This window comes from Pollicipes pollicipes, unplaced genomic scaffold, assembly GCF_011947565.3.
Source record: "Pollicipes pollicipes isolate AB1234 unplaced genomic scaffold, Ppol_2.1 Scaffold_3087;HRSCAF=3621_pilon_pilon_pilon, whole genome shotgun sequence".
NCBI classification, from domain to species: Eukaryota; Metazoa; Arthropoda; class Thecostraca; order Pollicipedomorpha; family Pollicipedidae; genus Pollicipes; species Pollicipes pollicipes.
Window position 1 is genome coordinate 22,821,303 of NW_023596225.1, and position 25,044 is coordinate 22,846,346.

Here is a 25,044-nt window from a genome sequence, read left to right on the forward strand (position 1 = left end):
AGCATGTTCCCAGCGGGCGCCGTGTTTACCAGAACTTTGTGTTCGGCAGCCCAGCAGAAAACCTACGAAAGTTTGCATAAAACACTTTGAGGTCTTCGTTGGCGACAGCACCACACCGGTCCAGCAGTACTGACGCTGCTAGCTGAGCTTCTTTGTCGTTGGGTCGCGGTTCCGCCAAAGCCCGAAATGGGCTCAGACAAAAATGTTCTCCTTCAAGGCAACCATACCGCCCTATTGTATTGTTAAACGCCCGCACGCTCATGACAACGTTTACAATGCTTACGAAGCTCTTCTGGAGGTCCTCAATGCACGTCGACTCCATGAGATTGCACTGTCTGCAGCAAACCCGCGGGCTCTTCGACGCCCCACATCTGAGAACGATGCATTAACCAGTTATCCAGCGGCTTTCACACGAAGCGTTGACCAGTTTCCCGGAGGCTTTCATATGACGGTAAAACTTTATTGGTTGTGAATACCAAAACCTTGCACGAACGGGAGGAATGCCCCGTTAGCACAAGCAGGAGGAATGACCTGCATGCCGGGTGCCCTCCTTGTGGCCCCAAAAAGAGCTCCAGATCCCCAGGGATGCAGCTAGATGGCCTGCAATGATGTCTGGGCTCGTTGTGAACTCGTGTTCTTCACGTCATGAGCCCATCTTCGTTTGGATTCGTGGGTTATCTGAAGACTCCTTCTGATGTCCCAGGAGCCAGTCGCGCTACGTAGAGCTGACCTATTTTCTCGTTAAGGGTGACTCCTTCGCATGCATCTTTAGGATGAATCTTAAAAGCTGTTCCTCGGTCGCATGAAGGTGGCCCTGACATTGAGTATGGCGAGCTTTTGGACTGAGAGTGGCGAGCATTCTGACATCCCCCAGTAACGCCCGCCTTCACTCCTCACCTCCTTTCCTTCTGTTGCATGGATATTTCCGACAGCGCTTTGCTTGCAATAAAGTGCCCGCAACAGTCCCGGATTTTCACGCATGAAGAACAGACATGCTCTCTCTGACTGCCTTCGAACGTTTCGCGCCGCATCCACCGCCTGAAACTTCAAACTCAACCAGTTTCAGACAAATTACGTCTAAATTGGCGGGATCCGCCTCCCCAGAGAATGAGCGGGTGGCGGTCTCGGCCCGCACGCGTACGGTACCAGCGGTGGGCAGACGAGCCCGGGCACGCGAGGTCCGTTCCGCCTCGAGTCCGCTCGACGACGGCTCAGTCCGCGCTCAGTGGCCCTGAAAATGAGCCGGCTGTTCGGCGGCGGCCGCGCCACCTGCACCCATCACGGTCCGCTCAGAGCCTGATGGCGCCGGTCGGCACTGCTTTACCCGGCTCCTCTGAAAGGATTTGCGTGTCGGCCGGTGGCCGGAGGGGCTTCCGATGCCCCGGGGACGCGCCCCTCCGTCTAAAGACGGCAGCCGGCAGCGGCGGAACTGGCAGCCTTTTGTTGTGATCGCCGCGCCGCGTCCCCACGGCGTCCCCTTCCGTCTGAGCCGGCCGCCGCCCAGCGCCGGCGCAGTTTTCGGAGGGGGCGCGGCGCTCCTGTGTGTACCAGGCGCCTGATCTGGTGGCGGTGCCTGTCAAAGGCTCTAATGCGGCAGATGATTACCGCGCCGGGGTATTGTTGCGTCTGCAGGCGGGCCCGCGCGTCGAGACGCCCGCGCTGCGCCCCCAGCGATCCCTGCGGCGGTCACCGGGCCTAAGGAGAAGGGCGCCCCTCCTGTGAGCCGGTGACGCTTCGGACGGTCTCTACGCGCGATAAACACGCCTCAGTCGGAGAGACGCCTCAAAATCAATTGGAAATGGATGCCGCCCCCCACTGCGCGTGCTGCCAACTCTGTGTAAATTTGGGGTAATCTGGATGCATAATATTTATCGCAGCGGTACACAGAAAAACGTGGCTAACAGGGTTCCATTTGCAGCAGCCGCCAAACCCGTAAACATCTCCGCTGGCTTCGTCTGTGATGCTTTGTGATCCTCGGTGAAAACCACTAAAAATACGACACTCACCCGCCGCACAGCCGGGCCGTTGTGAAAGGGCAATCACTTCCCGCAGACTGGAGATCTCTGTCGCGGCTAAAAACCGGGCGTCAGCTGGGTAAATCTCGCGCAGGCGGCTGTGGGCCGGCGCTGTGCGGGCCGGTCGGCGGCCGTAAACAGCTCGGCTCCGGCGCGGCGCAGCCGGCCGGCTCCGGCCGAGCGGCGCGGCCGGCACTCTATCAGGCTGCCGCCGGAGACAGCCGGCCGGGAGGCCGCGCCGCGCCGCGCTGCCTGACGTGCAGAGTTATGGCGCGCGCGGCGACAATGGCCAGTGCCGCGGCCGGCGGGCCCGCCTCACACACGGGACGCTGCCCGGCCGCTGGTCACGGCCGCACCCCCCGCTATGGCGCGGGCCCGATGCCGAGATCTCGGCGCATTGTTGACCGTCCGGGGGCCCGCGTCCGCGTCGGCCGGCGATGAATCGGTGTCGCCGCGGTCGGGCCGGGTCGCCGGGCGGGGTGCCGCTCGCTCCGCTCACCTGACCTCGGCCGGCCGCCGTGACGGAGCGGACCTCCTCGGCTCATCCGTCACGTGTGACGGCCCGGGCGCCGAACCGACTGCTGATGAGCACCGCGCCGCTGTCACCTGATGGGACGCAGGACGTTCTCTCCCCACCTGCCGCGGCGCTCGCTCCGTGCCTGCCCGCTCCGACGCTAACCCCTTCGGATGCTCGATTCTATGAGCGAAACAGCTACTCGCTAGCGGGAGAGTCCATAGAGACTGCTGACGACCATGTCTTATAGTTACAACCACGAACACGTCCACGCGGTGTGCCTTCTGAGAAGCCGTACGCAGTTTTGTGGACTCGCAAGCAGCTAACGGCACGGATTCCTGCGCCGAAAGAGCGTTTGGTGACCCCCGATCCGTTCGCGTGACGCCGCGCTGCGCTGATGTTCTGATCCTCCTATTCCGGTGCGGTACGCTCCTATGGCTGATGCATGTGGGCTGATTCGGCCGCACCTGATCAGCAGGTTTTTGCCGGTCGGAGGCCTTGAATATGTGATGCCCCCGTAACAATGGCGCGACGACCATCGCGTGGTGCGCCACCTCTGTCGCCGGGCGTGATAACTCAACGGCGCGCGGTTTTTGTTCAAAGGCGGAACTCGTCAGCCGCTGCGCAAAATAAATATGTGAGAGGCTTTTCGTGTTCGTTCTGCAAGACACCGGCGCTGCGCCGACACGTGCAGCGCTGAGGGTGCTCAATAGCCGGTGTGATCAAGGAGCGCCGGCGCCAACTAGGACGTTTTGAATGCATCACCGACCACTAACACGTCTTACAAGATACATACCAATTTTGACCGCATACTGCGACTACATCGATTTAAAGAAGCAGTGCCTCTGCGTTACCTCCAGCGGCGCATCTGTATCCTCCGGTTTTCCCCGGCACATGTGCAAAGCTTTCAGCCTCGTGTTGAGCTCAGCAGCAGCTGCGACGCTGGCTGTGGCGGCGCCGCGTGAGCCATGATTTGATCCCGTCCGGCCCGTACTACGCACCGTTTTCGTGCAATGTCTCCCGGCCGGGTGCGAACTCGCCGGTGGTTCTTGGAATTCTCGGGAATTCTCGGGCGCCGCGCTCTCGGGTCGACGGCGCTCGCAGCGCGGGCCGCCGGTACAGGCCTCAAACGGGCCGTCCGGCCCAGCCGGCCGACGGCGGCGGGACGGCGGGACGGCCCCTCTCGCCGAGCGTCCCGCTGGGGCTGATCCATGGCTGTCACTGACCTTTGTGGGCCTTCCCGGAGGACCAGCGTGGCCCAGCCGGACGCGGCTCTCCCTCTCCGGGCTCAGCAGGCCGGCTGGCCGCCTCCCGCTGGATCGCCGGCCTGTGAGGCGGGGATAGAGCCGTGACGTGGAGCGGCTTGTCGCAGAGTTTGCTTGCACCCAAGCCACTGGATGGTTATACAAAAACAAAACTCATGCGACGTATATCCTTTTATTCCAAATTGAATCCGCAGGGGTGACGGTCAACCTCTCCCAAATGTGTTTCTCAAATGACTTACTTCATTTTATTTTCACGAATGACAAGCTTAGCTTTGTTTACTTTCGGATTCTTTGGTTAAACATTACCTTAATCTGAGTACCAGAGCAATCAAGGCCATGCAATTATTCAGAACAGCGACTAGCTTTGAGGGTTAATAACCATTTTATCTCAGCGTGGTGATACTTAACTAACATCGCAAATCGGGCCCAAAACCAACATTGGTGGCTCCCATATCGATATTGCGGGAAGGACCCTCACAAAAAGAATATCCACCACCACAACTACCCAGACGTGCTTGGGTGCCTTGCTTGAAACCTAGAGAGGTATCTACACAGGGACGTGCATTATACTTTAGAGATGATCTTGCATATTTCTACTTGCGATATTACCTCTCTGATGCCACCGTGTGCCACTTATATGGTACTTTACCTGTCTTGTCAGAAGTATCGAAGGGTAATGTGTTATGCGATGCCTGTCTGGAGTGTACAAAAAGATCAGAGCCAACTCTGTGAATGGACATTGAGCATGCGGTCGGTACGCTAAATTAAGGCGGTCGGTATAATTTTTTTGGCATGCATGGTCGGTATCCCGTGAAAACTTGCCTTGCTTTTGGTACTATGTCAAGCAAACCCTCGCCCCGGATTCGTGGCGGGTGGATCCAGCCCCGCCGCGTGAAGGCCCTGCATTGTGACAGGAGGATCCGGACCGAAGGCGAGGAGCTTGACATTAGGGGAGAGGTGCTGGGCACCGGGCGAGAGGATTCGGATACAAGGCTGATGGTCCAGAAACGCGGTGACATTAGCTGGACCGGACGCAGAAGAGCTGGACCCGAGGCGGAGGAGCTGGACCCGAGGCGGGGGGGGGGGGGAGCTGGACCCGAGGCGGGAGGAGCTGGACCCGAGGCGGAGGAGCTGGACCCGAGGCGGGAGGAGCTGGACCCGAGGCGGAGGAGCTGGACCCGAGGCGGGAGGAGCTGGACCCGAGGCGGAGGAGCTGGACCCGAGGCGGGGGGGGAGCTGGACCCGAGGCGGGAGGAGCTGGACCCGAGGCGGAGGAGCTGGACCCGAGGCGGGAGGAGCTGGACCCGAGGCGGAGGAGCTGGACCCGAGGCGGTAGGAGCTGGACCCGAGGCGGAGGAGCTGGACACGAGGCGGAGGAGCTGGACCCGAAGCGGGAGGAGCTGGACCCGAGGCGGAGGAATAGAACTGCCGCTGCCTGGACGGTGGGCATTTTCCTCCCTCCCCGGACCTCTGTGAAGGTGCCGAACAATGGCGCCTCGATGCTGCGGAGGCGGCATCGGCGGGCCCATTGTTCAGCCGGTTCCGTGTCTCCGGCTGCGGCGAGGCAGACCTGCGAGGGTGTGGCGCCCGGCCAGTCATCGTCCCCGCCCGCGAGCCGAGCGGCCGCCGGCGCCCACACGCGCCCGCGCCGGCACCGGCGCCGTCCGTCAGGGCGGCGGCGTCGGACGGCTGTCGCCATCGGTCGCCGTCGCCGCCGCCGTGTTTGCGTTGGACGCCACCAGGTTCGCCCAGCCAGCCTCTGGCCATACGTCAGGGCTGGCTGCTCGCTTTTGACCCCTGGTAAGTGCTGGGAGATCACGATGGTTGTATTCAAATTTCGGGTCACACTCTGAAGCCACGTCACAATGATTCCCAAAATGGCCTTTGGTGGTGGCTAGGCTGTTTTACGTTCAAGCATGGTATATATGTTCAGGTATCAAGTCTTGGTCTGGTAGATTTCAGGCGCAGATTCACTCAGGTCAACCCCGAACTAATGCGCAATTCAACACGAGCTCGGTGGAGCGGGAGTCAATTTGACACCTAAAGGTGTCAAATTTACATAATATTGCCTGAACGGCACGGCGTAGGCGCGCCAAACTCTGTAAAGCAGCAAGCAATTGAATAGCACATTTTTTGTGTCCAAAAATGGATTTGCCTGGTATGGTTGCTGATATATCGCAGATCAAAGTCAAGCCATGCTGTCCGCGACGGTAATTTCTAAGCATTCGTTCAATCTGATGTGCCAACATAGAAGCCACGCATATCTGAGATAGTTTCGAAGTCAATAAAAGAAACATCCCCATTTGAGCTGTTTTGACCCGCACATTGCGGGCCTGTGAGTTTAAAAGTGGCACCTCCACCGGTACGCATGACGTCAATGCAAATGAACGCTTGTAATTAGCACAGCGGGTGGCAAGGACCAGTTACCGAGAAGCACATTGATAGGGCGTCATTATAGACTAGGTGATAGGGGCGCACGTGATATAGACAAAAGTCATAATGTAATATTGCGTTGATAGTCTGATACTTGCATATTTTCTCTCTAAAAAGAGCGTTCCCAGCTTTCGTAGCATTTATTACACAAGCATTTTGAGAAATTACTGTGTTGGAAATATTTCAAAACACACAACGTTATAAAGAAAGGCAAATGGAATGCATATAATACAATTCACCGAAATAAAGTAAGATTAAAGTAACTGAAATGACATGAGAGTTGAAGACACTGCTCTCATGTAAGGAAGAGCAGCGAGATTTCTCCCGCAGGAGCGGCTACTTGAAATATAAATTTTGAACTATTTCGAGGGATTTTGAGAAAACTGGTTATACCAATAATCAAATTCGACGCGTCTGATCTAACAACAAATAGAACAAAAGATGGCATGCTCCCTTCAGCGCCCACCCACTGTAGACGACACTTAATAGCAATGCTCATAGATAACAACTTAATGAAATGCGACATAACAATACCATATATTATTATGAAATATGTGCAGAGATTGCTCATGATGCTGCAGGACCAAGAACTGGCGGCTATTCTTTCCCGTACGAAGTTTTGATAATTTTGGTTAGGTAGCTCAGCCTAACGCAGCGGAAAAATGATCCATGAAATAGCCGTGGCGAAATCCCATGAAGCACGTTTCATCGGGCAGCGTTCACCTGGATGCGTGCAGGAGTTCTGTACCGATTCGCCAACTTTCTCTGCACATCAGCCGACGTCGGCCAATCCCATCACCGCGGCGTGACGTCAGCATGGTAGGGGCGGGGAACAGACAGAAGAGGATGGCAGTCAACAACAACTATCGATTATGAACTTTATTGGTGAGTGTGGTATAAGTGTTGTACGGAAAGGAAGGCGGCATGTGGGCTTAGCGCATCTTTGCAAACCTCCATTTGCATATCTGAATGCTACTTTTTAGCATTCGTATTATGTTAAAGGCCGCATTTGCGACGAGCATGCCATCTTGAATATCTTATTCGGCGCTGTCGGATATGCATTATACGTCATACTTTTCTCATGACATTATCTGCTTTGACGCACCTCCGACGCGCATCCGTCGCGTTAAAAACAAGCATGTGTCAAAAGACCAATATAGAAAAATGGGGATAAAACCACAGATCCACGGAGTGAGATCATGGATGGCTAGTGGGCCAGCATTTCAAAACATAACGACTGTCTGGCCGACCACGAACAAGATTTCGACGAATGGCGGAAGGAAGGGGGAGGGGTACCAAGCCACGCGTACAACCGCGGCGCACCTGCGGCGCGTCCCGGCGCGGCGGCCGACGCTCCTCCGACTGACGGCGTCTCCGTCATAACACGCCGACAGCCGGCCCGGTCCGCTAATGAAGCCACGCAGCGCGAGCGGGCACCGGGGAGCGGCAGGGCGCACTCGCAGCGACGTCGATTGAAACTAATGGCGCGTAGGATGGGCAGGGTGCACCGGCGGCCACATGCCAGCAGCGGTCGACATGGGTCGGCAGCGGCTGGCACAGGTCAGCAGCGGCCGACATAGGTTAGCAGCGGCCGACAAAGGTCAGCAGCGGCTGACACATGTCAGCAGAGGCCGACACAGGTCAGCAGCGGCGACCACAAGCCAGCAGCGGCCGACACAGGTCAGCAGCGACCGACACAGGTCAGCAGCGGCTGACGCAGGTCAGCAGCGGCCGGCATAAGTTAGCAGTGGTTGGCCCAGGTCAGCAGTGGTCGGCCCAGGTCAACAGTGGCTATCACAGGTCAACAGTGGCTGTCACAGGTCAGCAGTGGCTATCACAGGTCAACAGTGGCTATTACAAGTCAGCAGTGGCTATCACAGGTCAGTGGTGGCTGTCACAGGTTAACAGTGGCTATGACAGGTCAGCAGTGGCTACTGCAGGTCAGTGGTGGCTATCAAAAGTCAGCAATGGCTATCACCGCCCGGCAGTGACTATCACAGCCCAGCAGTGGCTATTACAGGCAGCGGTGACTCACACAAACCGGCGGCTGCTTGTAACTACGGAGTTCGGTCTTCGATTATTAGGATAGGGAGAATAAATACTATTTTTGACACTGCGGCGCACAACTATTTTTTTTAAAAATCGCCGCACGCATTTAAATCAACGTGTGCAAAATTCGAGACTTATCCCATAATTGTGGGTGTGTGCACCTCAGCGCTAAATGGACCCCTGCTACGTCCATTAAACGTTGCAGCCTCCGTCGGTGCCGGGCCGCTGTAGCCTGTGCTGAACGCAATACGAAGCGTGTTGGCTCGCGAAACGCGCGTGGAGGTAATATCAACGGCGTGCTAGGCGGTGATGGACCCGGGATGTCGCCATGGAGGGAAGATCCAAAGTTAATTTAGGATCTGGCGCGATGAGCGGCCACGTTGGGAACGCCGGGCGACCTGCGAACTTAGTATAAAACCAAAGCAGCCCGATGTTGCGGCTACTTTATTTTAGAGGCCCCCCAATTTTGAGACATTTGATATAAATACACATGGCTGACATACACATATTGATATGTATATATATATATATATATATATATATATATATATATATATATATATAATACGCTACTTAAATGGTCACCTTATGTACGCGAATAGTTTAACTCGACGGAGCAGCCATGATCTCATAACCCCCCACCAGATGTGTCGTCGACTGTAGGGTTGCAATGCATGTAGTCCTTTTCAGGCAAAGCGAAATTAGGGGCCTGCTCGTTGTCGTGCATGCATCCTTCAAAAAGGTACTTCCTCAGATTGTCATGTGATATCATGCCACATGATGGCACATTTGCTGACACCATGTCATAGCGAGTCTGCCCGAACTCGGCTCGGACAAGTCTTAATTCAAGCCTCGGGTTACATGACACGGTAGATTTGAGAAATATGGTTCGAGAAATATGGATTGGTAAAATCTGACGGACCAGTTCACCGGGCAGTCTTAACACGCGCTCGGGCGGCCGACTGGATACCCCTCGCTCGGGGGGGTTAATTTGACCCCCTGATATCTCGGGAACTAAGAGAGCTAGAGACACCAAATTCACAGGGTGCATTGATCTATATGTGAATCCACTTAGGCCAAATTATAAGGTCCCTAGGCCATGACTTTCGGGACAAATAGAGTCAAACAAGGTCAAAGTCTAGATTAGTCTCTAAAGTGCACCCAGAACCTAGATAACTGTTTCTAAACAAAAGTTCACACGCTCATTTAAAGTCAGTACCATTTTTTTGACCTTTTGAAGGTCATAGTGATCAAAATCACACAAAACTGCTCTGAGTTTTGCACCTGAATAAGCGACAAAGAAAACGCTAAACAAAATGTTTCTAAACACAAAATGTTGACCTGGGTCATTTTGGGTTAACGACCTTTTCTGACCTTTAAGAAGTCTATGGAAGATGTATATTGTGCTTCCTGCTATCAATAAATTCGAAATGAGCACCAGCAACACACAGCAAACCCTAGAGCAATAAACCAGGTCGGTTTTGGCCTTGGTCCGACCTTCATACCTGACCTTAGGCCAACGTAATTTGCTCAATCAATATTTGTGTTGCCTAAGAAAGCATCTCAGAGATGTGTAGCTTTGTCCAACACTCTGTCGTTGCATCAGAATGAACGATTTCCTGGAAATTGACTTCGCTGAAACCATGGCCTGACTTTGACCTGCTATAAGTCAGCGACCTTACAAGGTACATATAAATTTTTGTGCAAAACGATCTGCCATTCAATTTTCTACAGCTATGCAAAATTTGGCGCGGCTACGCCGCGCCGTTCGCAAACCATTCTGGAGAAACCTTCGAAGGGGGCCAATTTGACGCCCACCCGAGCGCGTGCTAATCCTGTGAAACTACGTCTAGCGAGCAAGCGAACATAAACATTAGTATGTTACGGCGTGCATATACCAGTCTGTGGGAAATATTTTTAAACAGGACTTATTGGATGTTCTTGTTGCCAAGCGTAAAACAATTAAGGCGCGCAGGAATTTCTGGCTCAACGGATCGTAAGACCTCCGCGACGAATTCCGCGTGTCTTTCGACGGCTTGGAAATGGCATGGAATTTCGGTCCAGAAGTTTATCTTGCGTGTTGTTTATAGCCCAGACTGACCATTGCCCCGTAGTTGGTGGCTCAGTGAGTTGTCTTGTTCACGTGATCATGCCAGGGTAGAATCACGCGCCCAGATCAGCTCCGAAATACGAAAGACAAAAATGTTGCACCAGCCTCAGTTCCTAGCAGCAAGAATCCTCTCCCCTGCCTCCTTTCGCACCACCTTCTTGTTGCTGGTTACAGGGAGGGCGCCACGGATTTCGAGCTGGGGCAAGATTTTTCGGGGGGCTTCCTGAACAAAAAGGGACCTCCTGACGGGGGCCCTCCAGGGCAGCGTTGCATTTAAGGGTGAATTGCATCAAGGGCGTTCGCCATCTTATGAAATTGCCACGTGCATCAAATCCAAGCAAATAGGCATTGAAAATCAAAATTTCAAAATGGGGGCTTCTGATAACCAGCGAAGAGTTTTCTACACTAAAAAGGAAATTAGTTTCAGTTCCTGTTTCAAGAAACGATTTTCTGATGCATAAAGAGACCTAATCCAGAGCAGTATGCCTCCGATTCGCGAAGAGACCTCCAAATCTAGCTAACGGGCCTCGTTATCCCAAAAGGCATCCTGACCCGGAGACGAGGCCATCTGATGCATGAAAGAGGCTTTCTGTTTTTATGATTGGGGCCTCCTAGATACAGAGAGTGCCTTCTGACCCAGAACAGGAGCCTCGCCAGCCAACAAGGGGCCTCCTTAACATAACTTTAGACCTGCTAACCTAGAGCATCAACTACCTGTTTTCATCAAGGAGGCCTCATCATCCAGATAACGATTTTTTCATGTAGAAATGGGTCTTCTGAGCCCGACTTTCCAGCTCAGTCATGTTATATTACCTTTAGCTCAGCTTTCTTTATTTGAATGTTTGTAATCTATGGTTAGCTACCATGCCTTAAGCTTGGAAAAAACGGGCCCCGCACAAATTCAGAGGAGCGAAAACATGAGTTGCCTCTCCCGCCTGCTGGGTGGGTGGGGGTGGGGGGGGGGGGGGTACCTGCCTCCTCCGCCCTCTGCTGCGCCGCCCTTGGCTGGCTATCATGGTCACAAACATGTTTTCGGGGTGTTTGAGGTACGCGTTATTTGGCACGGCTTTACGGGCTGCGTCTTGAAGTTTTTTTAGCCGTAGCCTCCGGAGCTTTGCGGTGCGGGAGAGCCAGACAGTATAACTTGTGAACACGTGACGCGCTTTTATCTTAAACCACATGGTGTCGTAAGTCTGCACTGTGCGAAGGTAACAAACTGCTTTACTTAACCTTTTGAGGACTCTGTTTTAGCACGCAGGGACAGCATCTGTACCACCAGTGTAAGTCAGCGGGAGTGATTGACGGACCTAAATTGCTTCGTTTCGTTGATGTCGGCATTGAGCCGGCCACTGCGGCCTGGCAGTAACATCCTGATGAAGTACGTTGACGTTACTGACAGTAACGCCGTATCATCCGGCCGATTGTGTCGGCCTGTTTTCTAGGTGCTGTTTCGTGGGTTTGAAGCTGGCTGTGGTGAATAAGCCAGTCTTGAGAAATTAGGCCGTTTTTTCTAGACATACTCCTCGAAATGCAATCGGATTTAGGAGTAGGGTTGCATTAAGATTAAATTAACACTCAGTTTGAGCCGGTTACCGACCTATGGTGCATTACTGATGCTGAGTTGAGTACAAATAAACGCTGCTTACCATGGAGCTCGTTGTCTCTGATGTTAACATTCAGACACGTCACACAACTCACGATGGTATCGCATAACTAATTACTTAGCCACATGTATGGATAGCACATAACACTCGGAGAGAGTCATGCTTTGGCGGCTGCCACTGGCCCCGACTGGGCCCGTAATGTTGTCTTGCTGGCATAACTGCATGCATGCATCTCAGCCTGACAACTAGGGGTATCGACTCGCGCGGTCAGAGCTACCCCGTCCGGGTTCCAGATTCATCATCTTCATCAGTTCTATATGTGGTGGATAATTTCGAAATGAGGGACCCGCTAAAAAAGTGATTGAAACTATTTGTATTTTGTTATTAGGGCAGATGGCTATTCTGTAATAAGGGTAGATCCTTCATTACAAATAGGATCCTTTATCGGGTCACTTTCCAAATGACTCTCGATGGTTCTTTCTACACGATTCCCTTCACTCGCTACAGCGTTATCGACATCGGTTCTTCGCTCACGGTAGGTTTTATCTGGAATTATGCACCGACTGGAACGATGCAGTATCCCGGGAGATTGCGACGGCTGATCTGCGAAGCAGTACTTCATTTAGCGACGAGGTGCCCAAACATACGCCACATGGCCCTCAAATTTTATCATGGTCATTTCAAGGTGTCAGGCTGTTCTAAGTTACTGTGCCTCGCATTTGCCGAGAGCGGCGTTTCTTCATCACGCGCTACTGCCCATTGTGTGTTGCCCAGTCGTCTGCAGCACATGTGAAACGGGTCGTACTTCGTCAGTGGCCGGTCGCGCGCGATGGAGCGTTCACGTCGAGGAATGGCCATTGATGCCGCCAGTTTTTACTGTCACCAGAGCAGCTCAAAATGGGGGACGCGATTTTGGTCTCGAATCGCCAAACTCACGTCCAATCACACGCGCAACCGGGGTCCAATTACAGACTGACCAAATAGCGCTGGATATTGCTGGGCGCGAGTGTTTGATCAGCAGAGGATCCAGTTTATCGGCGCTGACTCGCACTCTCATTAGATCGCCGGGATTTTGTCGGCAGCTCAGCACGCCAGAGGTCCCGAGGGATGCGGGGGGGGGGGGGGGAGAGGCTGCACTCCGCCACTCGTAAGAGGCTTGCTGCTCTATGAGGCTGGGCGTTCTCGCGAGGCGCTCGCAAACACATCGTCCGATTTGAGGCTTCTATTCGGAACACAGAGACGTTGCTCTGAGTGTTTTTGCGCTTACCGATGATGATGCCTTTGCCGTTAAAAGGCGATAAAAACAGTGTAAATGGCTACTGAACGTAGCCAGAGTGTACACAACGTATCAGTGGCGGAGAACGAACGATTTGTCGCGGAAGGAGACTGGGATATTGACCAAAACTCACCAATACCCGCCTGTGCCATGGAGCTCATAGATTACGCCAATGGGCTGAGATGTACGTCTAGCATAGAGATGCCTCCATCCAGACTTCTCCATTACGTCCGGTGCGATGTGGAGAAGCTCATACTTCATTAGATGCACAGAACTATAAAACCAGCTGGAACGGAATTTCCTGGTTTGCAAGACCATAAAGGTTGAATAGTGCAGACAGCCCTGCTACATGGCTAGAGATCCTGTCGGGTTCGGGATCCAGAACTCCTCCCGGTCCCTGGGAAACCTAAAATTTTGGGGCGTTTGGGGCGGTCCAAAGTGGTGCTGGACCCAGGGGACCCATGCAAGGGTCCTTTTCGCCTTGTGCGGGTCGATACGTGATGCAATGGCTCTTGTGACTCACGCTTTCAAATATCAGCCAGCACCCCATGTTTTGCACTGCAGCTTAATGTTGTTTTCTCGTCGATATTCCAATTTTTAACGTGCACGCTGCTATGCCATTCACAGAAGTAGCGTTCTCAATAACGGGCTCCCGTCGCTTGCTGATATTTTTTCCCGCACTTGCTCGATCAATCTGCTGCCCTGTCCGTTTACAGACCGCACCAATCTCTGCGGTTTGTGCCCGCGGGTTTTCCGTGATCCATCTCCAGCACATGTGCAGGTTTCCGCGGACCGCGTGTGTTTCCGCCGAAGCACTCGTGTTGGCCCGTTACGCGCGTCGCGCGCGTACCTGGGTGCCTGCCTTTCCGTGTACACACCTGTCATCGTGCATGACTGTCGGCACAGCTGTCGGTACGTCTGGCTGGTAGGCGGCCGGGAGTGTGTGTGTGTGGGGGGGGGGGGGGGCTGGCCGGCGCGCGCCGCCCGCGGCCGGCACGTGTCGACAGCCTGGCCGGCCGACCCTCTCGAGCGCCCCCAGTTATGACAGGGGCTTCAGCGCGCCGGCCGGCCGCCGGGCCCGCCTCTCCGGGATTGTTGTGAGAGTCGGTGACTCATTACGGGCCCGGCCGGCCGCGCCGTCACCGCCGCCTGCCGTCACCTCCGGCAACAGCTGCGCTAATGATGCTGATTAATTGAAACACCGCGCCTGCCGCGAAAACAGCCGTTCATCATCGGCCGCTCGGGCGCGCCGTTGGTTTTGGCGGGGCCGATATTGTCGCAGCGTTCGCCGTGAGGACGGCGGAGAGGGGCGGCAGCCGCCGGCTGTCGGCCGGACTGCTCGCCGCCCGGTCGCCATCACCATCAGCGGCCGGGCGCCACGCCACGAGTTTGACGGACGCCCGGCCAAGTGGAGCAATCGAACAGAACTCAGACAAATGGGATTAAATAATGAGATTAGCGCGACCGAATTCATTGCGTCAATCAAATGCCATTACGGTTCATTTACGGCGTGTAATCAAATTTGGCTTGCTGCAGGCTGGAGTTTCATGGTGTGGCCAGTGCTTGTTGTTGAGAGTAGGTAATGTACTTACGTCGTGCGTATTTCTCCTAAATGAGGCCGATAAAGTGCTTTACAGTGCCCTTCCCTAGCTACCTCGCGCCCGCTTCTAAACTCACTTTGTGGCAGTGAATCCCTCGTCCCCTGATCAAACTGTGAGGGGCGCTGACCTAAGCTCCACTCACCACAGGCAGCGAACGGGCACCTTGTCCGGTGGGGGCGACCGGCATGACCCGGCCCGGCGCCGCCAGCGCCGCCCTGCGGCGGGCAGCGGCGGCTCGTCGCGCGCCCGCCTCCCGGCGGGCGCCGGCCGGCAGTGGTCGGTGGCGGGAGCTGCGGGGAGGGTGCGGCGCGGGGCGAGAGCTGCAGCCGAACAGGTGCTTCCGTCGCGAGCAGCCCCGGCGGCAGGCGGCTGCCACAGCGGGACGCCGACTGACTGCCACTCGCAGGTGAGAGGCGTCACCAAGCTGTCAGGCTCGGCGGGGGGTGACTGCTCGGGAGAGGGGACGCCTCCGTCGGGAGACGGCTGTGTCGAGTCAAGACGGGGCGCCCTCCGTGCAGGGTGAAACTGCCATGCAAACAGCGGATTTTTTATTTTTTATTTTTTTTTGCTGTGTGACCTGTCGGAAGCGGAGATGGTCGATTGTTGAGAGACTGCTGTCCGGACGGTGCAGTGGACATTTGTAGTCCCCGGATTTGTAGTCCCCGGGCCCCGGAGATTTGTAGTCCCCGGGCCCGCCAGTGTAACCCATGTACGGCCGCCCAACCGCCACCGACCGGCCAGTGGGGTCAGGCACTCAGGAGCGGCGGTGTACTGGCTTTCAGGCGCTACGGAGCAGCTGTGTTCTGACTGTCAGGCACTCCGGAGTGGCGATGAACTAACTGTCAGACGCTCCGGAGCAGCTGTGTACTGATTGTCAGGCACTCCGGAGCGGCTGTGTACTGACTGTCATACGCTCCAAATCGGCTGTTAACTGACTGTCAGACACCTCGAAGCGGCAGTGTACTGACTGTCAGTCACTCAGAAGTGGCGGTGTGCCGACTGTCAGCACTGTGCTCAGTTGGAGGAGTGATGCGGTCGTTCCTGGCGCCAACTTAACAGGATGGACTGCATGTTTGACGTCGTACAGTTATATACACTCATTGGTCCCCGACATTCACTCAAATGAATAATGCGCTATAAAAGTATGATGAAGTATATAATCATAATCTAAGTAGGTGTATATGCATACGTACATCACTACACTGGAAATGCTATGATTAAAACTAGACAAGTAGTCATAGTTTTGTCAGCGAGGATACACATGTCAAATGCTGCCATTCTAACATTTTTGTGCGGAATCGCTCAATATCCTGTGTGAAGCGTTTATCTCGTAGACGGATCATTACCCCGTACCCTTTCCCCAGGCTATGCCCTGACTAAACCTAGTCGTATTATGTCACTGATTCGTCTGAATGATGACATAGCTTTGACTGTGTATTGCATCAGGCTTAGCACACGTTTGATATCACCAACCTGGAATGGGAAGAACGGCATGTCCCACGTGCGCCATCATTTTACCGGTCAACCCCGGCGTCCGCGAATGATCAGTGTGTCGCTTCGATGGCACCAACAGCAACCGCAGCACCGAAGCGGGCATGGCAAAAATATGGCCGACCGGACGCGCCAGAGGCCTGGTTTGTTTTCTGACAGACTGCAGGGCTAGTCTGAGCCGCGTGCGGCGGCCGCCTGGGTCTGAAGCCGCCCCGGTCCGACCTGCGAACGGGCGCTAGTGGCTGGGCAGCGACGCGGCGGGATTATAGGGCACGCAGCAGGTATATAGGATGGCGCCCATGATGTTGCCAGCAGACGCCGTAAAGTCGGTCCAGGTGCTGGGCTCATCAGAGGCTCGCTGAAGGGATGGAGTGTGTCGGTCCACCGGCCACGGTTCCCTGTCCATAGCTCCCGCTTCTGCCCACATACCCGCGCTCCGCTTCTGTTGTGCGGCTGTGCCGAACACAGCTGTTTTCTTCAATTCGTTAGAGGAAGAACTGATTGAAAAGAGCCAGCGCCGAGGCGCAAGGCATATGGAGGAGCCTTGCCGTTTCCCACATTCGCTCAGACTCCGTGCCGTGCGCCCTCGATGTTAGAAGCACGGTGAATGCATTTGGGACAAGGATGCATCACAACAAAACTTTGCGAGATTCTAGACAACCAATAAACATTTATTCTCAAGAACATCTTTCAGGAGCTGTCACGGGGCCAGTACCTGAGTGTATCCAGACCAAAGACTCGGCAAGAAGTGCACAGCAGTCTGCACCACTGCCTTTTCCTAGCGTTTATCCCGCAGAAATGCCAGCCACCTTGTGCGGATTTTACTCCGTCAGCACGTGGCCAGTTGAGGCCTGCGTCCAACGAAAATTGAATTCCGAACTCGCATAGCATTTCCCCGCGTACGAAGCCGAGTGAATTACACGCGGACAGACTCGATAAGACTGAGTAAAGAACGGGCCTTTGCACCGCCACAGGCCCTGATCTGGAACAATGACTGCCGCACATATGCGCAAGGTTTACGCGATTTCTACATAAATGCGTTCGCAACTTTTATTGCAATTCATTGCATTGCCTTGCCCATACACCTGGCCGAAGGTTTTGCAAAATAATTTTCCTATTCTGCGTTTGGCGCGCCGCCTTTGCTCACGAGGGACTCAAGCGATTGGTGAAGGCCAACGCCTTCAACACAGCCAGACCAACATCTGACGGAGGGGATCGGCTGCGGCCGCTCCGTCGCAGTCCGGTCCGGACGGCCATTAGCGGCCGCGCCGCGACCGGTGCCGGCCGAGGTGACGGCGCCGGTAATCCGACAATTTATGGCCGCGCGCCCGGCTGCAGCGGCGTCCGTGCTCGGTGCACGGCCGGCCGAGCCGCCGCCGTCGTGTCACCGCCAGGGCCGGCCGCGCGCCGACTACGTGCGCTCTGTCGCGCCCAGGGACGCCCGCGCCGCCGCCAGATAAATAATTATGACCCTAATGGGCGAGCGATTAACATCGCGTTCGTGAGTCGTAAAGCCGGCCGTCTGTCGCCGTGTGTCCGGCACCGGGCCCGGCCGTCCGGTGACACCAGTTTACGACCGGCACTGAAGGATCATCGCTGGATTTATTCCGGGCCGGTGGGCGGTCGCGGCGGATTCTCGGTCCATTCAGCGGGCCGCATGCAGAAGCGGCACCTGGCGGACGGCCGACGCCGGCGCACGGCCGTCCTGGGCCCTGTTCCGTGCCGCGCGGGGCTTCCCTGGCCTTGCCTGTGTCGCGCCGGGCCACGTAGCCTCGCTCGACGTGGCTCGACACGGCTCCCTTGCGTGTGCGGCTCCGGCTTCCCGTGTGCAGCCGGACCTGCCTGTCGCCGTGCATTCCCCAGTGTGTGGACGGAGCGGCCACATAAACTCCTGACGTTGTACAGCGAGTCTGAATGGACCGCGGACTTGCCCGCTGTATCGGTGACGTCACCCTCTGTCAGAGCCTCGGGGTTGCGCTCATGCCTGGTCGGCACGGAATTCAGTAAATGCGGTAAAGTCTACAACATTACCTTTACCTCATGCACATAATCTGCTTATGTAAGGTTCACCACTCAGCTGTCAGCGGATTAGAGCTCGTCGAGACCATGATCTGGAACTGGTTTACACACTATATCAAGGTAATCCTATTGAATTGTAGTATATGTGCACAGCCCCGCGACTAAGACCGAATGTATTGACCATTAAGGTTGGTGGGCTGCTTGTCGCATAGGGTTCGTTATATAGATCACAGGGCGATAAGGACATACCATGAATGCTGCCACTGCTGAAACATAATGCGATTGATTCTCGATTCACATCGAGTGCACAGCTGTTTCGTGTAACGCTCGCCTGATGCTCACGCCTGCGCCCCATCCTTACCTCTATTCCTTCGGTATCGCACCTGTGGCTCTGATTCATAGCGGAATTTGGGGGTCGGCCCTGGATTATCGCCTTTCGAGCGCAGGATTACTCCGCGGCCTGTCAGTCCTGCCAGGCCCTGGCTCTGGCAGGACTGACAGGATGACGGCCCTGACTCTATCGTTCGTCAGTCACCCGTCAGGAAGACGGTCGTGGCCCCAGTGTGCGCCAGCCGCCCGTCAGGCGAACGGCCGTGGCCCCAGCGTCCGTCAGTCCCTCGTCAGAGGGACGGCCGTGGCCCAGCGTCTGTCAGTTCCTTGTCAGGAGAACGGCTGTGGCCGCAGTGTCCGTCAGTCCCTCGTCAGGAGAACGGCCGTGACTCCATCGTCCGTTAGTCCCTCGTCAGGACGACCGTGGCCCAGCGTCCGTCAGACCCTCGTCTGGAGGACGGCCGTGGCCCAGCGTCCGTCAGTTCCTTGTCAGGAGGACGGCTGTGCCCGCAGTGTCCGTCAGACCCTCGTCAGGAGGACGGCCGTGGCCCCAGCGTCCCTCAGTCCCTCGTCAGGAGCACGGCCGTGGCCCCAGTGTCCGTCAGTCCCTCGTCAGGAGCACGGCCGCGGCCCCAGCGTCCGTCGTCAGGAGGACGGCCGTAGCCCCAGCGTCCGTCAGACCCTCGTCAGGAGGACGGCCGTGGCCCCAGCGTCCGTCAGTCCCCCGTCAGGAGGACGGCCGTGGCCCCAGCGTCCGTCAGTCCCTTGTCAGGGAGGACGGCCGTGGCCCCAACGTCCGTCAGTCCCTCGTCAGGAGAACGGCCGTGGCCCAGCGTCGGTCAGATCCTTGTCAGGAGGACGGCCGCGGCCCCAGCGTCCGCCAGTCCCTCGTCAGGAGGACGGCCGTGGCTCCAGCGTCCGTCAGACCCTCGTCAGGCGGACGGCCGTGGCCCAGCGTCCGTCAGACCCTCGTCAGGACGGCCGTGGCTCCAGCGTCCGTCAGTCCCTCGTCAGGAGGGTGCCCGGTGCGTCGCCCCCGTCGCCACCTGTTTGTTGACGCCCCGGCCGTGCCGGCCGGCCGCCCTGGACCGCGATGAGTGACAGATCGCAGGCCCCCCCCCCACCCCTCTCCGCCCTCAGTGGTCGGCGCACATGTGCGCTAGCCGCGCCAGCCGCCCAGTCACGCGACTTCATAACAGCTCAGCTCAGCCCACAGCTTTTCAAAGCATTCCACCATGAAATCAGAAACTCGGGCGGACTGACTCCCCTGTTGGTCAGGGGAGTCAGTCCGCCCGACAGCAGAAGGATGGCCGACCTCATAAATCCCTGGCGGCGTGTTGCGTCATTGCGAGAGGTGCCGCAGGCCAACCGAGTCGCACTTGAGTTATGAGAACGCTTCTCATTTGAGCGGCCCTGCCCGGCCCGGCCATCCCGCTCTTAAGAAACTGGATGACTTTGTCACCACTGTTTGATGCTCGTTGCTTATTTCGGTAATAAGACGAGTAGTTATTTGCCGTTTATCCCGTACAACTTTGCAAACGTTTGCCCATCATATATTTGACCAGCCTTGATTTTATTGCAACAATGCAGTTTGAGGAAAAGTATATCCTTGCTCGTTTGGTGAACTTAGGAAACGAACGTTTTGTGCGTCGGCAAGAAATTGTAGACTGTGGGTCGTAACCGGGCCCACGCCTCGTGAACTCGGCTACGCTTCGACAAGAGGCACACTATAGGAGAGGAGAAAGGATATTGGTACTGTCGGAAGTGAGGGTTGTTACGAGCATCTGGTCAAGTGTTTCGAGCGCAAACCCTGCGCCCGCCCTTTAGGAGGCATTCATCGGCTGATGCCATATGTCCACAACACAGCAAAGACGTGACACCAGATGCGTGGTGCTGGTAAATGTAGCATCTACACAACTTTAGCGATTTTGAATACCATCCAGCCTACGGGCCGCCAATGATCGACCGCTTTTCCACCAGTGTCACCTATTATGAAACCAGGTTCAAATGCAACGCGCTTCGGCCGAAACTGAGGAAGATGGGGCCATGGAAACTGGCCTTAAGCAAATAGCACAGCTTACCGTTACCAACATACACTTTATTTGTATGCTTTTGCATTATTTTAGCCGCAGTCGCCAAAATTTCAAGCTAATGCCAATTTGTAATTTTGACAATTACAACTGTTACGCCTTACCAGACTGTAAGTAAATTATTCTTCAAGTCATGTTTTTTCGTTAAGTTGTGCGCACAGGGCTAACACCGCTGCACCTCCGCCTAGGAAATTCGTGAGAGGCACATACTCCAGTGCAGTGATAAGACTTTTCGGTACTTTCAATTGGGTTTCTTTCTTCACGTTCTTTACTGAACCATACACATACCACCCAAACGTTTCGCGACGTGTTCAACCGAGGCGTCGCAACCAATGACTGCAAACAAACGTCCCCCCCCCTGCGCTGCTCCGCTCCCGGCTGTCACGCGCCACCATGTGCACCCCTGGCCGACCCAGAGGCGCTATCGCGTGTCCCCGTCACTGACGTCACCGCTCCCGCGGGGCCGCGATGGCGGCCTGCGCGGCGGCGGGCCTGGTCCCAGCGCCGCCCGCACGGGCCGGCCGGGGCCGGCTGTTTGGGCCTGGCGACGACCTGCGACTGGCGGCTGCGGCCACGGCTGATAGGCGCGCCTCTGAACGCGCCGCCGCCCCGCCCAGAGGGCCGGCCCGAGGTGCGGCTTATCGGCTGCCGCCGGCCGGTGCTGTCACCCCCGGCCGTGTGAGGCGATCGTGTTACTCGCGGCGGCGACAGACGGTCAAAAAACCGCCATTGACACGCCACCGCAGACGGCGGCGGGTCCCACCACTCAAACGCCACCACAGACGTCGGTAGGACCCGCCACTGACACACCACCACAGACGGGGGCGGGTCCCACCACTGACACACCGCCGCAGGCGTCAGCGGGACCCACTACTGACGCACCACCACAGACGTCGGTAGGACCCGCCACTGACACACCACCACAGACGGCGGCGGGTCCCACCACTGAAACGCCACCACAGACGTCGGTAGGACCCGCCGCTGACACACCACCACAGACGGCGGCGGGTCCCACCACTGAAACACTACCACAGACGGCAGCGGATGCCACCACTGACACACCACCACAGACGTCGGTAGGACCCGCCACTGACACACCACCACAGACGGAGGCGGGTCCCACCACTGAAACACCACCACAGACGGCGGCGGATGCCACCACTGACACACCACCACAGACCCACCACTGACACACCACCACAGACGGCGGCGGGTCCCACCGCTGACACACCACCACCGATATCGGTGGGTCCCGCCACTGACACACCACCACAGACGGCGGCGGGCCCCACCACTGAAACACCACCACAGACGGCGGCGGATGCCACCACTGACACACCACCACCGATATCGGTGGGTCCCGCCACTGACACGCCGCCGCAGGCGTCGGCGGGTCCCACCACTGACACACCACCACCGATATCGGTGGGTCCCGCCACTGACACACCACCACCGATATCGGTGGGTCCCGCCACTGACACACCACCACAGACGGCGGCGGGTCCCACCACTGACACACCACCACCGATATCGGTGGGTCCCGCCACTGACACGCCGCCGCAGGCGTCAGCGGGACCCGCCATCGCGCCACGATCCAACGACGCAAGGTATTTCATGTCGCACCGCCGGTTCTCGAGCTTCTCTGCTGGGCTATTTCGGCTGCAGCAACTTGTCTGACTGCATGAGCGCGCAGTTGCCCCATCCTGCAGCGTTGTCCTGTAGCCTATTCCACGTACAGTCGATTGCCTCTGCTTTAGATCACACTGTGACATGTGATACCTATTGTTGCCATATCGTCTGAACCAGCAGGTTGGCAACAGACTGACATTGATGTTTTGATTCACTTTGGTGCAGACGCCTCCTGCAGCGGGATCAGCAAACGCAGTGAACCTCTAAGGCGCGTGATATCTGTTTTCACAAAATTTTCCACCTTCCGTGTAACATTGGTAGCATGTCACGCTGGCCAATAGCCTTAACATTGTTAGGTTAGGTCTCGTATTTGGATCTACCGGTTGTTATGTCGCAGGCATGGGGACATTTGCGTGCTCCTGCTCTTTTTTGGTACCTGCGATTTAAATTCACTTCCTTTTTCAAATAGGTGGGAGACGGATCCCATTGTCTGTACAAATAGGTGGGAGACGGATCCCATTGTCTGTACCACACTCCTGAATCTGTGTCTATCCGATGTCTCACCTGGTGGTATCTTTACAGTCCTTCAAAAATAACGCATTTTCATGCACGGTATTTTCATGCATTAGGGCTGGTGAAATATGGTCAGTGGCAAGATGTTTGCACCTTGCTAGATAAAAAAGCTGCCACTTCGAAATTATGGCAGGCAGTGGCACAAACGATGCACTGATAAATGTTATGTTTTGTAATGTTCGAAACATTTCAGCGGAGGACTAGGCTGCCTGACAACTCTAGCACTTAGAAGCATGTGTAGACAAATAATCTGAAAACTTCAATATTTGCATATTCATGCCAGTTTTTTCTGTACCTTTGTGATACTACGCCTTAATGAAGACAACTTTAGTGCAAAAATCACCACAGCCGAGGTTTCCATCCCCGAAAAATGTCGTCATGGCGCAATGTCACGATGTCACAAAGGTTGCAGGTTCCATGAAAACGCGCAAAACTACCATAGCCGCGGCTTCCATCCCTTGAAAAATGTCGTCATAGCGAATATCACAACGTCATATACTTTGAAAGCTTCGTGAAAAGCGCCTAATGTGGATATGCACGTTTGGATCGGTGCGTGACGACGCGCTTCGAATGTTTGCGATTTCGGCTCCAATGATCCCATCCGTAAAGACGTGTTGCAATACAAATACATCGGATAAAGAAACACATGGAGACTCCATTGGGTCGTGTTTTTCGGAGCAAAAGAACCGTCCCAGGCCTCCTCGGCCCTGTTTCGTCCCGGGCCGCGCTCGCGGTGCGCTGCGCCCGCACCGCAGATCCAAACTCTGAGCGGCCGGCTGGCGGCGTGGCGCGGCGCGAGCGGCCGTACCCGCCGCTCTGGTGACCGCCGGCCACTGCAGACCAAGCCGCGTCCGTCAGCGCGCGCCGAGCAGCCGCCGGCGGACGCGTCACCGCCGGGTCTGCGTCGTGTCAGCCGGAGCTGCGCAGTGTCACCTCTGGTGTCAAGCGCGGCCGGCACTGCCAACACTCAGTGCCGAGCGTGCCCCCGCGGCCCGGCGCGGCCCGACCCCGGCTCGGCGGTCGGCTTCAGAGGCCAGGGCTGCTCCGTCGCCGCAGCCAAGCACTGACTCACTCGCAGGTGTCCTCCGACGGGCAGAGGAGGGAGGACAAGTGGCCAGCATAGTTGAAGACAGAGGTCTTCAAGCTTTTTGCCGCGTAACCCAGTTAAATGCTCCATACCAATCCACGACTCTATTTTTCAGTGTCCTGCATTAATGCGTTACAGAGTTCACCTTATTCGTAATTCGCTCGTTTTTTTGTGAATCCATTTTCCTCAGGGCTACACTGCAGCCCCATTGAATCCGACTGATCCGACGGGGGTCGCGTGCCGTATTTGGACCGGGGGTTCAGGAGGATATCACCGGAAAATAAAACACAACTTCGCTCTCTCTTTGCGTGATATGGTGTCATGTTCTGCCAAAAGCAGGCGCGAGCTGGGGCCCATCAGACCACAGCTCTGTGCCTGATCCCGCATGATCGGATTCAGCCTAGAACACATACGGTGACTGGCACCGAGTCCGAATTACGGCAGTGCCGTGCACTTTAAGGTAACGCCATCTCAGGCGGGGGAGAATGCGACCGCGCTGAATCACGTACCAGTTGCCAGCATCGGCCCAGTTTGAGCCGGGTGTAGATTGGAACGTATCCCTACCCGGCTAACCACGTAGTGACTGAATTTCGTCGCTTAACCATGTCCCACGCATTTTCTGTGTTTCCACTCATGCTATAAAGCGCACGAGGAGGAGTCTTCTTGGTCAAGCGGCCTCGCAATACCTTGAGTAATTTTCGGCGCCAGCAAGAATAAGTTTGAAGACCTGTGTTTTTCCTGTATGGAAGACTGAGAAGACGCCTTTTAATGATGGCACATAATATTAAAAGCGCAAAAGAAGCGGTATGATTTCCGTGCTAACTTCATGCCTGACGAACTAATACATTTTCAGCATGGCTGGTTTCCCTTTTTTACTTTCACTTACACCTTCTTCTTAACATCCTTCATCAAGCTTGGACACTATTATTGAAATTCAGAGCGAAGTTGAGCTTGTACT

The 25,044-nt window shown here is 55.7% G+C and overlaps 1 protein-coding gene across 2 annotated transcripts in view; it reads left to right on the plus strand.

Annotated features, from left to right (window-relative positions):
* Positions 1 to 25,044, plus strand: part of LOC119089772 (fibroblast growth factor receptor-like 1) — a 63,101-nt gene that overhangs the window by 10,498 nt on the left and 27,559 nt on the right. Inside the window, exon 1 of one of the 2 annotated variants that reach the window (XM_037212584.1) lies at positions 15,156 to 15,273. The exons of the other annotated variant lie outside the window; for it this stretch is intronic. The gene's annotated coding sequence lies outside the window, so the exon portion shown is untranslated. Of the gene's footprint in view, positions 1 to 15,155; positions 15,274 to 25,044 lie in introns of those variants that run through there. 2 annotated transcript variants of the gene reach the window in all.